This window comes from Macrobrachium nipponense, chromosome 45, assembly GCF_015104395.2.
Source record: "Macrobrachium nipponense isolate FS-2020 chromosome 45, ASM1510439v2, whole genome shotgun sequence".
NCBI classification, from domain to species: domain Eukaryota; kingdom Metazoa; phylum Arthropoda; class Malacostraca; order Decapoda; family Palaemonidae; genus Macrobrachium; species Macrobrachium nipponense.
Window position 1 is genome coordinate 29,585,045 of NC_061105.1, and position 14,060 is coordinate 29,599,104.

The following is a 14,060-nucleotide window of genomic DNA, read 5'->3' on the forward strand; positions in this document are numbered from 1 at the left end:
CATTAGGCTATATATGTATGTATATCAACATTCAGAAGTATCAGTCAAGCAATCATTATACTGTAATACCTATGTCACCAGACCATCTTTATTTCCTAAGAGAAAACATGGCCAGATTATGGAATTTGAAACTACTGAAAAATGTCAGTTAAAAGAATTAAAAAAATCAGCTGAGAAACGAAGTCAGGAGAGAATCTTTGGTAAAGTTTCAGCAAGTCAAAAAAAAACTGCAATGAGAGGAAGGTGGGAGCCTCTGGGAGTAAGCATACAAAAGGCAGTAAAACTAGTGTATGATGTAACATTAAGCAAAGCATATGGAGAAAAGTCCAGAAGAATATTGAATTTAGAAAAAAAAAAAAAAAAAAAGACATTTAATCAGTCCCTTAAAGAACAAAAGCAGTAAAGCGTCAAGATGGTCTTGGAAAAAAATAAGAGTGAAAACAAGAGGCAGATGACATGGACTGAGGAGGGAATTAGTGAATGACAGAAAGACTTGCATATAATAGTAATGAGGATGATGAAAAGGGATTCATATGAGAAAGGAAAAAGTAAATAAACTAGCTGAAAAACTGGAATTGAAGAAATTTTGAGTCAATGGAGGTAGTGCTTCGATAATTTACTAAATGAAAGTGTATTCAAAATGGTGGGAGATAACACAACATGACACTCCAATCACCAATAGATAATGCAACATACGCAGAGGGGTCATACTCATGACTTGATGTGACAAACTGGGTACTTATCAACTTGTGTCCTATTTATATCATTATCATATATAAATAATGCGATATATGATAGCGCAAAAACAAAATTTCATATATAATTGTATTCAAATCGCGCTATGCGCAAAACGGTTAAAGGTAACGAGTGAATTTTTTTCCGTTGTAATGTACACTAAATTGCGATCATTTTGGTATATAACACATTGCAAAACGATAAAAACAACACAGAGAAAATATTATCACAAAATGATGCATGAATTCTTAACACGCGGACGTAAAAAAATATATTTTTTTAAAATTCACCATAAATCTAAATATTGTGCTAGAGACTTCCAATTTGTTTCCAAATGAAGATAAATGGTGGAATATTACTATACTGTAAGGGGTTTAGTTTACAATTGCAGTTTTCGACCAATTTGGACGAGTTAAAGTTGACCGAATGTCGAATTTTTTTTATATATTTTTTTATATGCAATTATTTCAAAAATGAGAGAAGATACAACCTTCAAATATTTTTTGTTGTATTCTACATTAAATTGCGCACATTTTCATATATAAAACTTTATGAAACACCTAAAATGAAAAGGAGCAAATATTAGGAGAATGCGACGTACGCATTTCGGAGATTTGCGGCCGAGAATCGGTGCGCGGAGGGAAGGAAAAAGTTTTTTTCAAAAATTCACCATAAATCTAAATATTGTGCTAGAGACTTTGAATTTGTTTCAAAGAAGATAAATGATTGAATATTACTAGACGGTAAGAGTTTTAGCTTACAAATGTGTTTTTTGACCATTACGGTTGAGTCAAAGTTGACCAAACGTAGTTTTTTCCTATTTATCGTGATTTATATGCAAATATTTCGAAAATGAGAAAAACTACAACCTTCAAATATTTTTTGTTGTATTCTAAATTAAATTGCGCACAATTTCATATATGAAACTCTATAAAACGCCTAATATGAAAATGAGCAAATATTAGGAGAATGCGACCTACGCATTTCGGAGATTTGCGGCCGAGAATCGGCGCGCAGAGGGAAGGAAAAAGATTTTTTCAAAAATTCACCATAAATCTAAATATTGTGCTAGAGACTTTGAGTTTGTTTCAACGTGAAGATAAATGATTGAATGTTACTAGACAGTAAGAGTTTTTGCTTACAATTGCGTTTTTTGACCATTTCGGGTGAGTCAAAGTTGGCCAAATGTACTTTTTTTCTATTTATCGTGATTTATATGCAATTATTCTAAAAATGAGAAAAGCTACAACCTTCAAATATTTTTTGTTGTATTCTGCATTAAATTGCACACGTTTTCATATATGAAACGCCTAATATGAAAAGGAGCAAATATTAGGAGAATGCGACCTACGCATTTCGGAGATTTGCGGCTGAGAATCGGCGCGCGGAGGGAAGGAAAAAGATTTTTTTTTAAATTCACCATATATTTAAATATTGTTCTAGAGGCTTCGAATTTATTTTAAAGTGAAGATAAATGATTGAATATTACTAGACTGTAAGAGTATTAGCTTACAAATGCGTTTTTCGACCATTTCGGCTGAGTCAAACTTGACCAAACGTAGTTTTTTTCCTATTTATCGTGATTTATATGGAAATATTTCAAAAATGAGAAATGCTAAAACCTTCAAATATTTTTTGTTGTATTCTGCATGGAATTGCACACATTTTCATATATGAAACTCTATAAAAGGCCTAATATGAAAAGGAGTAAATATTAGGAGAATGCGACCTACGCATTACGGAGATTTGCGGCCGAGAATCGGCGCGTGGAGGGAAGAAAATTTTTTTTTTTTTTTTTTCAAAAATTCACCATAAATCTAAATATTGTTCTAGAGACTTCGAATTTGTTTTAATGTGAAGATAAATGATTGAATATTACTAGACTGTAAAAGTTTTAGCTTACAAATGCGTTTTTCGACCATTTCGGTTGAGTAAAATTTGACCAAACATAGTTCTTTTCCTATTTATCATGATTTATATGCAAATATTTCGAAAATGAGAAATGCTACAACCTTCGAATATTTTTTGTTGTATTCTGCATGACATTGCGCACATTTTCATATAAGAAACTCTATAAAATGCCTAATATGAAAAGGAGCAAATATTAGGAGAATGCGACCTACGCATTTTGGAGATTTGCGGCCGAGAATCGGAACGAGGAGGGAAGAAAAACGTTTATTCAAAAATTCACCATAAATCTAAATATGGTTCTAGAGACTTCGAATTTGTTTTAAAGTGAAGATAAATGATTGAATATTACTAGAATGTAAGAGTTTTAGCTTACAAATGCGTTTTTTGACCATTTCGGTTGAGTCAAACTTGACTGAACGTAGTTCTTTTCCTATTTATCGTGATTTATATGCAAACATTTCGAAAATAAGAAAAGCTACACCCTTCAAATATTTTTTGTTGTATTCTGCATGAAATTGCGCACATTTTCATAAATGAAACTCTATAAAACGCCTAATATGAAAATGAGCAAATGTTAGGAGAATGCGACCTACGCATTTCGGAGATTTGCGGCCGAGAATCGGCGCGCGGAGGGAAGGAAAAAGTTTTTTTTTTTAAATTCACCATAAATCTAAATATTTTTCTAGAGACTTCGAATTTGTTTTAAAGTAAAGATAAATGATTGAATATTACTAGACTGTAAGAGTTTTAGCTTACAAATGCATTTTTCGACCATTTCGGTTGAGTCAAACTTGACTGAACGTAGTTCTTTTCCTATTTATCGTTATTTATATGGAAACATTTCGAAAATGAGAAAAGCTACAACCTTCAAATATTTTTTGTTGTATTCTGCATGAAATTGTGCACATTTTCATAAATGAAACACTATAAAACGCCTAATATGAAAATGAGCAAATATTAGGAGAATGCGACCTACGCATTTCGGAGATTTGCGGCCAAGAATTGGCGCACAGAGGGAAGGAAAAGTTTTTTTTTTAAAATTCACCATAAATCTTAAAATTGTTCTAGAGACTTCCAATTTGTTTTAAAGTGAAGATAAATGATTGAATATTACTAGACTGTTATGTAATTTGCTTACCCAAAAATACCAACATATATATATCTATATATATATATATATGTATATATATATATATATATATATATATATATATATATATATATATATATATATATATATATATATATATATATATATATATATATATATATATATATATATATATATATATATATATATATATATATATATATATATATATATATATATATATATATATATATATATATATATATATATATATATATATATATATATATATATATATATATATATATATATATATATATATATATATATATATATATATATATATATATATATATATATATATATATATATATATATATATATATATATATATATATATATATATATATATATATATATATATATATATATATATATATATATATATATATATATATATATATATATATATTATATTTTTCGATTCTGGTACGAATACATAAATAAAAGGAATGCAGGTGACACTTCTTTTTGCATACAATGAAATATCATATAATATCATGCACAGATACAGATATATAAAAACTTGTAATAAATATAAAAATAAATATAAAATAAATGCAGAATACTCACTCGTAATCCTGACTCTTCGTTCTATTCTTGTTTTCTCTCTCCTCCATTGAAGTCTTGCATTTTTTCTTCTCGACATGACGAGGTACAGGTGGAGGAGGGAGACACGCGCCCTTACTGCTGATGGGCCCGGCGGCCCCATACGCCCTCCGCTGTCGGTTGATTAGGCACACTCCAATAAAAGACCGTATTGTGGTATTTATGGTCACACTCCCCTATCCTGCATACAGCTACTTTGCAGGTACGACAGAAGAACCGGGTGTCTCTCCTTCTGGCATTCATATGGCACACCCGGCACCGTTTCTGCCTGCGCCCTTCTAGGGCCTCCAGTGTGTGATCCCCTGGCTCCAGCCGACACACAGGGTCCACTACCCAACGAGAAGCGGTGATGGCGGGGCCGGCAGCAGGGGCATCGTCAGCAGGGGCGTCGTCAGCAAGGGTGTTGTCAGCAGGGGCGTCGGCATCAGGGGCGGCGGCAGCATCAGGGGCGGCGGCAGCAGCAGGGGCGGCGGCAGGTTGACAGAAGTTGGCCCTCCTAATATCTGCCCTTTCCTCTGGGGCAGATCTGCAGCTCGGGGCAAGGGGTCAGTGATGGAAGGCCACTCATCGGGATTGAAGTTGATGAGGGCATTCTCGGCTACCTCGAGGAACTGTATGTGGGACAACCTCTGGAGATGGTCACCGTGGTACCCACAGTAGAGTATGTAGGCATTTTGGAGGGCCAACTGAAGGATGTATTTGAGGAGCTTCTGTGTCCACCTCCTGGTTCTCCTGGCGAAGGGATAATACTGGATGAGTTGATCAAAGAGATCAACTCCTCCCATGTGCCTGTTGTAGTGCCCAATGACGGTAGGCCGCTCGAGACGAAACTGCTCAAACACAACTCGGCCCTGTCAACGTGTCTTCTTCCGCTGTACGATCTCTTCTTGGATGGGTTCATGACTCGTCGTAATCATGGGGACGAGTTGGACCCCCTTCCAACAGATGACGAAGACAGCACCCTTCCGCTGCCACTTTGTCTCTCCTCTTGCCAGATGTTGCAGATGGCTAGCATACCTCTTGAGGGCATTCGGGGCCCCACACACCAACTGAAGGGTACCACTGACGTGCACACCTGCTTCATACAGTTCCTGGGCCAGGGATACCGAGTTATAATAATTATCCATAAACAGGTGATATCCCTGGTTACGGAAACGTTCCACAAGACTGAATACAGTGTCACGCAGCGTGGAGAAGACCCCGGAATACACCGAAAAGTCCATGACGTATCCAGTGTTGGAATCGGTAATAAAAAAATATTTCACTCCATATTTCTTCGGCTTCTTGGGGTTATACACTTTAATACTTAGACGTCTTTTGTAAGGCATCATCCCCTCATCCAAAGAAAGGTTCTTTCCAGGAACCACTTGAATTCTACACCGTTCACGAATGTATTCCAACACTGGGCGGATTAGGAGGAGGCGATCGCTGTTATTTTGGGGTATGGCCCTTTGGTTGAAGGCGTTGAAATACCTGTCCAACGCCAGGAAAATATCACGGGGCATAACGCCGGGCACATTGGGCGTACTTAAAAAAAATTCCGCCTCCAATATTGCCTGACGTCGGCAGCAGGCATCATACCAAAAAAAATGTGGAGCCCAAAAAAATGCGCCATGTCAATGAGGTTGCAGCCCCGCCAGCGATACGACAATGTCGTGCGTAATTCATAACGGCAGTACCAAGCGTAGTCCACTGTCTCTGCTACCAGGTACTCCAGCAATTCCCGTGTAAGGAACAGCTGGATGAACCCCAGAGCAGTGAGCGGTACAGGTACGGTGAGCCAAGGTGTTGCTGTGAATGGGTGCATGTTAGGTGGGGTAGGGTCCTCCGTCCACCCCTCGTCGCTCTTGGACAACCGACCTTCACCTTGGCTGGCACGACGAGCCGACCTTCTATGTGCCCGTGCGCGGGCACAAGCGCGGGCACGATTTCGCACACGAACCCCCCCCATTGGCCCATCTACCTCACTTAGGCCTTCGCTTTCAGTATCGTCATCCGTGATAAAACTAGACCCCATATCCTCATCCTCCCCCTCCTCAGATTCCCCCTCATATGCACTAAAACCACTAAATTCGAGCTCACTTTCGGGATGTGAGCCTCGAACGGACATTGGGGGCATATATTCGTCATCACTGACATCGGGACTGATGTCCTCATCACTCGATGACCATCCGCCATCAAAATGAGGACTTGCAACATATTCCCGATCAAGCTCCGATAAGTATCCCTCTATGTCCCTTGGTTGGAGGCCTCCCAAATTCCTACGAATGCCCCTAAGGATGCCCCGATGCTTCCTAGGGGTTACTAAAGGCACACGAGACACACGTTGTGATCCTAAAGCACTTTCATCCACACGTGGCCGCACAGAACGGCGTTGAGGCTCCAAGTCATCTTGGGTGCTTGGTCCTTCCCCAGCATCCAAGTCCAAGATACGCCTTACACGATCCCTTCCGACGGGTAAAACGCGCCTTTTGCGGTCCACACGTCGTTGAGACATCTCTATGTACGTCCTGTACCTCCACAAATATTCAAAGTCTCGCACAAATTCCGGAAAACTCGATTGCGACTAAAGATCGCTCTCGGATGACACGGCGCTGATGCTGACTGATGCGAGAAGAAGGCATTTCGCCCATGCCCACCTGGGTCACACTTCTAAACAAAACAACACCTCGATCCGTGAACTCCCAGCATCCCCCAAGGCGCGTGATTCAAAAGTTTTAGGCTGGTAGGCCTATAAGTATTTTTCCGCAAATTTAAAAAAAAACTTTTGTATGTCGACGTAAATTACGTCCGGTCGGAACCCAAGAGACAAAAAATGTCGACGTAAAATACGTCCATTAGGCATTTAAGGGTTAAGGTAGTGATCGGGTAAAAACTGAATTGTACTTCTACTGTCACATCAATCCTATTCTGGAGCGACAAATTGACTTAACACTATATGAAGTTCCAACTGCTGCTCCCATTATGAATGTTTACCTTCAATAAAGGTAGAAGATATGGAGCTAGTTCTCGTGCACTAGCCTATCTAATACGTCACAGAGGACCTTGTGTTCCTTGACAAAGTTTCCAAAAATTACAACACTAAAGGTTAACTTTGCCTCTTCCAGGCTTAACCTTCACAAATACATTCTAGGTTTTCTAAGACCACAAATAAAAAGTTAACTTTGCCTTCAGTTTAAACTTGCAAAAGGCTTACAGTTTCTAAAAAACCACAAACAAAAAGGTTTAACTTTTGCTCTTCCAGCTAAAACCTTCACAAATACTTCTAGTTTTCTAAGACCACAAATAAAAAGTTAACTTTGCCTTCAAGTTTAACCCTTGGCAAAGGCGTTACTAATTTCAAAAACACAACACAAAAGGTTTAACTTTGCCCCTTCCAGGCCTTAACTTCACAAATACATTTCTAAAAGGTTTTCCTAAACAATTTAAAAAAGTTAACTTTGGGCCTTCCAGGTTTTAACCCTTGGCAAAGGCGTTACAAGTTTCTAAAAATCACAACACAAAAGGTTAACTTTGCCTCTTCCAGGCTTAACCTTCACAAATACATTCTAGGTTTTCTAAAACCACAAAATAAAAGTTAACTTGTCTTCAAGTTTAACCATTGGCAAAGACAGCTAGGTTTTCTAAAACCACAAAACAAAAGGTTGATTTTGCCTCTTCCAGGCTTAACCTTTGACAACAGCATCTATGTTTCTTAAAACCACAAAACCAAAGGTTAACTTTGCCTCTTCCAGCATTTACCTTTAGACAAAGATGTTAAAGTTTTCTAAAAGGATGATAAAAAATTTCTAGGTTTAACCTTTAAATTCAAATGCCCCAAAAGGATAGAGAAGTTTCCTCTTCTTCCCCAATGAGGGGTTACATTGGAATTCTTACAGGGCACTGTAAAGCATAGCCTTAACATCACCCTCAGCTCTAAAGCAGAAAGCTAAAATAGCATTCCCTTTACACCAGCTTAATGAAGGGTGCTGACAATAAATTTACTTATTAACCACTGCTAGTGCTAAATAAAAGGTCTTACAGTAAATTCAGATAAAGTTTAGACCCGCATCTAAACTCCAAAGAGAGACTGATATAGAGATGAAGGGGCTTCAATCTAAACCCCTTACAGTGCTGGTCCTCAGCAAAATCTAAAAGTACTTGATGCAATACCGAGGAAAGTACATATGGAACGATAACTTTGCAAGTAGACGGTGAAAAGTCATATCTCCTCTAAACAGAAAACATTGACGTCTACAACGATCCAGGTGCTGAAAATTCCTCTGGAATGGCACCCTAGCAATACATAGACCACTGCTTCTGACCCCAGGCCAAGGCAGTTTTAATTAAGGGCAGATCCTATGATAACTTGAAAATCTTATTACGTATTGGGAGGGGACATTCTAACATCTCCAGTTAAGGAGATGCCTAAGTTAATGGAACTGTATGGAATAGTGGAATGGAATATGTGATTTTTGCATTAAGCCAAGCACTGGGACCCATAGAGTCATTCAGCTCTAAGTATAGAATTGTGTAGTAGAGTTTATTTCTTCTCACGGGAAGAATGAGATATCTACCAAGAGCATTGGAAATTCTGAAAATCAGTTGCCCTGAGGCTACGAGGGCTCTACAGGAGACACTAAGCTATTCTTGAACTTGAAATTGCTCAATAGTATTCAGAGTAGAAGTGAGAGGCAGGCCTATGAGTATGAATTAGGCAAAATTTAAGGAAACATCCACTGCTCAAGCCTGAGGGCCAACAAAGTAGTAGTAATCATTTGGATGTCCCTGTTCATCTACATAAAATGAGTGCTCCTTAAATCCACCCCAAGTGCCAAACTTACGGATGTAAAGGCCCTTGTAGGCAGTTGTTCTTCCTGAATCCCCAATTGCTAAAACGCTGTCCTTCCACATAATGAATGATCAAACCAATATGTTGTTTCATTTCACTCAAAGCAGCAAACTCCCCATAAAGACTGTTTCTGACTGGGAATAAACCTGCTAAGCATCCTGATGTCTTTCCACTGCCCCGACATCTAAAAAGTTTAATGAGACTAGTTAAACTCTGTGTTGCATGACAAGAGGGAAAACACTAAATCCTGGACTTAGGTTTAAGAACAAAATGGACAATTCTTGGTTACAGAGTCCCTCCTACAGTCCTAGAGCCAAAATTGGTTCTGGATTACTTACAAATTTAATGAACTTTATTTGTAAGTCATAATTCTTACGCTGAAACTGTACATTAATTGAGCATGATTATCTGAAAATATCGCGTGAGGCCATGTTCCTAATGAGGAAAAGCCCTTACCATAAAGGAAGTTTCCTTCAGGCTTATTCATCTTGACCAACAAGCATGCATAATTAAGTATCATCACCACATCACTAGATAAGAATGGGGATATGGGGAATTAACAATATAATGCATAGAAATTGGGCCAGAAGAAGCAACAGGTCCTTGGCCTTTGGAATACTGTTGACAGAGCTGGCCAACTTGAATCACTGATTCAGTAGAAGTGTCTTGCATCCTCCAATGGGCAACAAGTCCCTAACATAACTTATAGAGGACTGCACACTAACCCAAACAAAGTGGACAGAACAGCAATACCTTCTAGTAAAAAACTTCTTGAAGGAACTTGCATGACTGTGGATGTATTAGTAAGTGGAATACATTCTGCATGTGTACCACAAGTCTGACCGTTCTTTGGAAAGGCCCTAAGACCATGCTAGAAAACCAACAAGAATGTGGGCAAACACTTCCTGTTATTCAGTCTCCAAACATCCAAGAATATCTCCAATTACCTATGGAGAGCTCGTCCTAAAAAATTACCTTTGGACCATCATTCCCTCTATATAAAATCTCCTACTAAATAGAGACTTATGAGAGATTTCTGCTGTAGACAAAGGAAGCTATATGAGGGAGATTAAACCAATGGACAATGACCAAAAAAGAATCACAACTGCCCTTCACCGTCTCCGCCAGTAACGTACTGGTCCCAAGTCTCTCCATGCAAGTTAGGAGGTTGCAACTGTCCATATCCCACAACCTGAGTCTGCACTTATCCCTGAAAGGTATAAAACAAGACTAACAATAAATAATTCCTTATTGCCTTAAACCGAGCTGCATTATCAGACAGGAAGCGAAAATGTTCTCACTTCTTCCAAACCGAGTGAGTATAAGCATGAGGACATTGCCCTCCAGCATCAGAAATGAGTTACTTGTTTTCCTTGCTAAAAACTCCCGCTAGCGACGAACCCTAAGCTGGCTACACAGACTTGCTGGGTTGGCGTCTCCACTTCTCTAAGCAGTCGCAGAGGCGAGACAACGTAGCTAAAAGGTAATAACTCAAGCTAGACTGAAAATCCATCAGCATGTCTGTCAGTCACAAGTTCATTTCCCCACAGGAAAGAAAAAGAAAGCGAACCTCCTACTGAAGACGGTTAAAGGAACAACAAGCGTTTGTACAGCAAGAGGTGGCCTTTGGCTCTCTGCGACTTTAAAAGCCACAAGACGACATGCCAAGGCAGACCCAAAGGGAGATTTGTATGTCCCGAGGACGAGAAAAGTTATGAAATGCTCTCTAATTGGAGAAAGCATTGGTTCTCTTCGTCAATATTTAGAGGGCGCTGAAATGCGCTAAGACAATTAAGACATTCTTTATGTGGCCTCCTTCCTCAACAAAATGAGGATATAGCAAGCCGTAGTGTCGCAACAAACACTGACCAGTCCGAATGAGTTCCTCAAACTCCATTCAAACTCTTCTTCCATCAGTGGGCGACGGAAGGAGACAGCTGGTGACAGGAGGTAAACAAAAGAGCTTAAAGGATTGCTCTTTCTCGGCAACCTACTAAAATGCCTAGTCTGAGTAGGGATAGCCTGACAGGTTTAAGTCCTGACCTAACTAATTGCATTTGTAATAAATTATTTTCCTGTCTTTCCTATATCTGACATATTCAGGTATATATTTCTCAGAATAATTCCCTATATTCTTCACATCTAGTAGTTCCAAGATCACACTCTGTACCCTTGCAAGTACAAAGGAATGTTGATCAACTTCCAATTTCAACATCCTGGTTACACCAAAAACATTCCCACATAGCCTGATGTAATTGGTTTTGCTTCTGGTGGTAGTTATCCTAGGAAAATGAAATTACAATACCGTAAACAGGTGTAAAACAGCCAAACTTCATAGAATACCAACAATCGCCTAGACGCAATGGTGGCAAGGAGAATTCTGACAAGAGCTAAAACATTCGTAACACATCTGGTAGAGAACAGGTAAATGAGACAGTCATCCGGGCAGCCATTCAATTTTTTGTTTGAATGCTGACTCGCCAGATCGGCAGGGAGATATAGTTGAATTTAACAGTAGGTAAGATTCATCTCAAATAAAATGATTTTCATACTCAGCATATATGTGATGTTTCCTCCTTATATTTTAGAAATAAGAAACCAATGCCTGCACTGAGCAATGTCACTGGCATACAATTGGCCTTTCTTCAACACCATACTTATCTCAACTCTCTAACTCTCTCTCTTGACTTAGGTCCTACAGATTTTCTCCCTATCATTCATGCTGCATTGACATTGATAACACTTTACAAGTGAAGGGTTATAAGCTTATGAAGAAATGGTGTAAATACGTAAATGTCTTTTGTAATCCTCATTCCTGAAAATTACTTTGAGGCTAAGCATATACAGGCAGCCCTCGGTTAGCGGCAGGGGTTCTGTTCCTGGCTGCCAACGCTAAATGATTTACGATGCTCAGCAATTTTAAAGCCTATGGCCGCCACACACCTTTCAAAATTCTAGACCAGTTAACAGCGCCCTAGGGCCTAGACCAGTAATCTTGCAATGGCGCAATAAGTAAAATTATATTTATGCAGTATAGTACTACAGAATTTACTGTACAGTAGTACCGTACAGTACATAATAGTATTATAAATACTGTACAGTGAAAAAAGCCTAGCTTTAATCCTTTGGGTGTCTAGAGTATATAAAGATATAATAAGTTTTATACAGTGTATAGGTAACTGTAGTGTCCAAGTTACGATAATCCAATTTTGTGTACAGGTAGCTGTAATGTTCAAGTTACGATAATCCAATTTTATGAGAGACCAAATTACATTTGCCTAGTTACATAAGTTCAAAAACAGCAAAAGAGAATGATGAAGTATGGTCTTAATGTTATACTCGTTGTGTAAACGAGTACAGCCATGAACAACCAAACGAGAAACTACTTTTTTTTCTAAGTACCACCAAATAACAACATCTGTTTGGCTTGTATTTCAATCATCGTACTGTAGTACACTATTACCGTAGTTGTTATAAATGACGTTATATAGAATAGAACTGAGATATCTTAATACGTAACTTTATTCGCTATAGATCAAAGATCAATATAGATCAAAGATCAATCTTGAAATATACTGTTAAATTTAAACCTTGTTATAACTGAAGCTGAGATATCTTAGTTAACAAAAAAAAAAAAATTAGTTCACAATCAAAACGAGACATATCCAATTCATATTTCCATCTAAAATCTTATATAAGTCAAGTATCTAGATATTCGTTTATGCTAACTAGAAGCAACAAAATTCACTCAGAATTGCGTTAAATATGACGAAACAAACTCCTATTCACCATCAGCTGATTTCAAACCAAAACATTGGCTGCTCTGCGGAATACTGGCTTAGATTTGCCGTAGTATTTTATAATACACATTTTAAACATAAATGCATGAAAACTTATAACAAAAAGCTGAAGTTTCATTATAACAAAAAGCTGAAAATTCATTAACAAAATGAGTTATAATTAGCTCCCAAATTAATAAAATAACACCATGCATTTTTCGGAACAGTGGCGGACAACAATGAACATGAAAAAACATCCTCTGACAACTTGGAAGGTAGTTACAAAAGCTGCCTTAATTTGTATCATATTTATGTACAAAAATAAAAATACCTTATATATATATTTTCATACACATTTTAAACGTAAAAGCATGAACATTTACAAAATCGACACATCGATTGCTAAATTTGCACTTTTTTAACTATATTTTCGGAAGAGTGGCAGGCGGTGGCTCACAAGAGTGAACATGAAAAAACATCCTCTTTGATAACGTGAAGGCCAGTTTCAAAAGCTGCCTTTGTATCATGTTTCTGTGCAGAAATAAAAATACCCTATACATAATACATTTTCATACACATTTTAAACATAAAGGCATGAATATTTATAAATCGACAAATCCATAGCTAAATTTGCACTTATATAACTCAATATTTGTAGCATACAACAGCGTCAGAGGCATATATTTTACCCTAATACCTATGTAGCAACTCTCCATAATTTTTTTTAATATCATTTGCATAACTTTATGGTCTGAACGGCATTTCTACAAATGTATGAACTCAGACATAACAGCGCTAATGGTGGTGTTAACCAAAAATTGTGCCGTAAAAATACCTTAAAATGTCTGATTTTTTTAATGAATATTTTTGACGACAGCCGTAAAACCGATTTGCCACAAAGCGATTGCACTTTACAAGTGAAGAGTCATACATTTATGAGAAAATGGAGCAAATGAAGGCCTGGATCAGAGGCATTCAGACAAAGTGCACAAGAAGGTACGTATTAGGGTGAACTTGCCGGATTTCTAACCTCATAAGGGGAGGG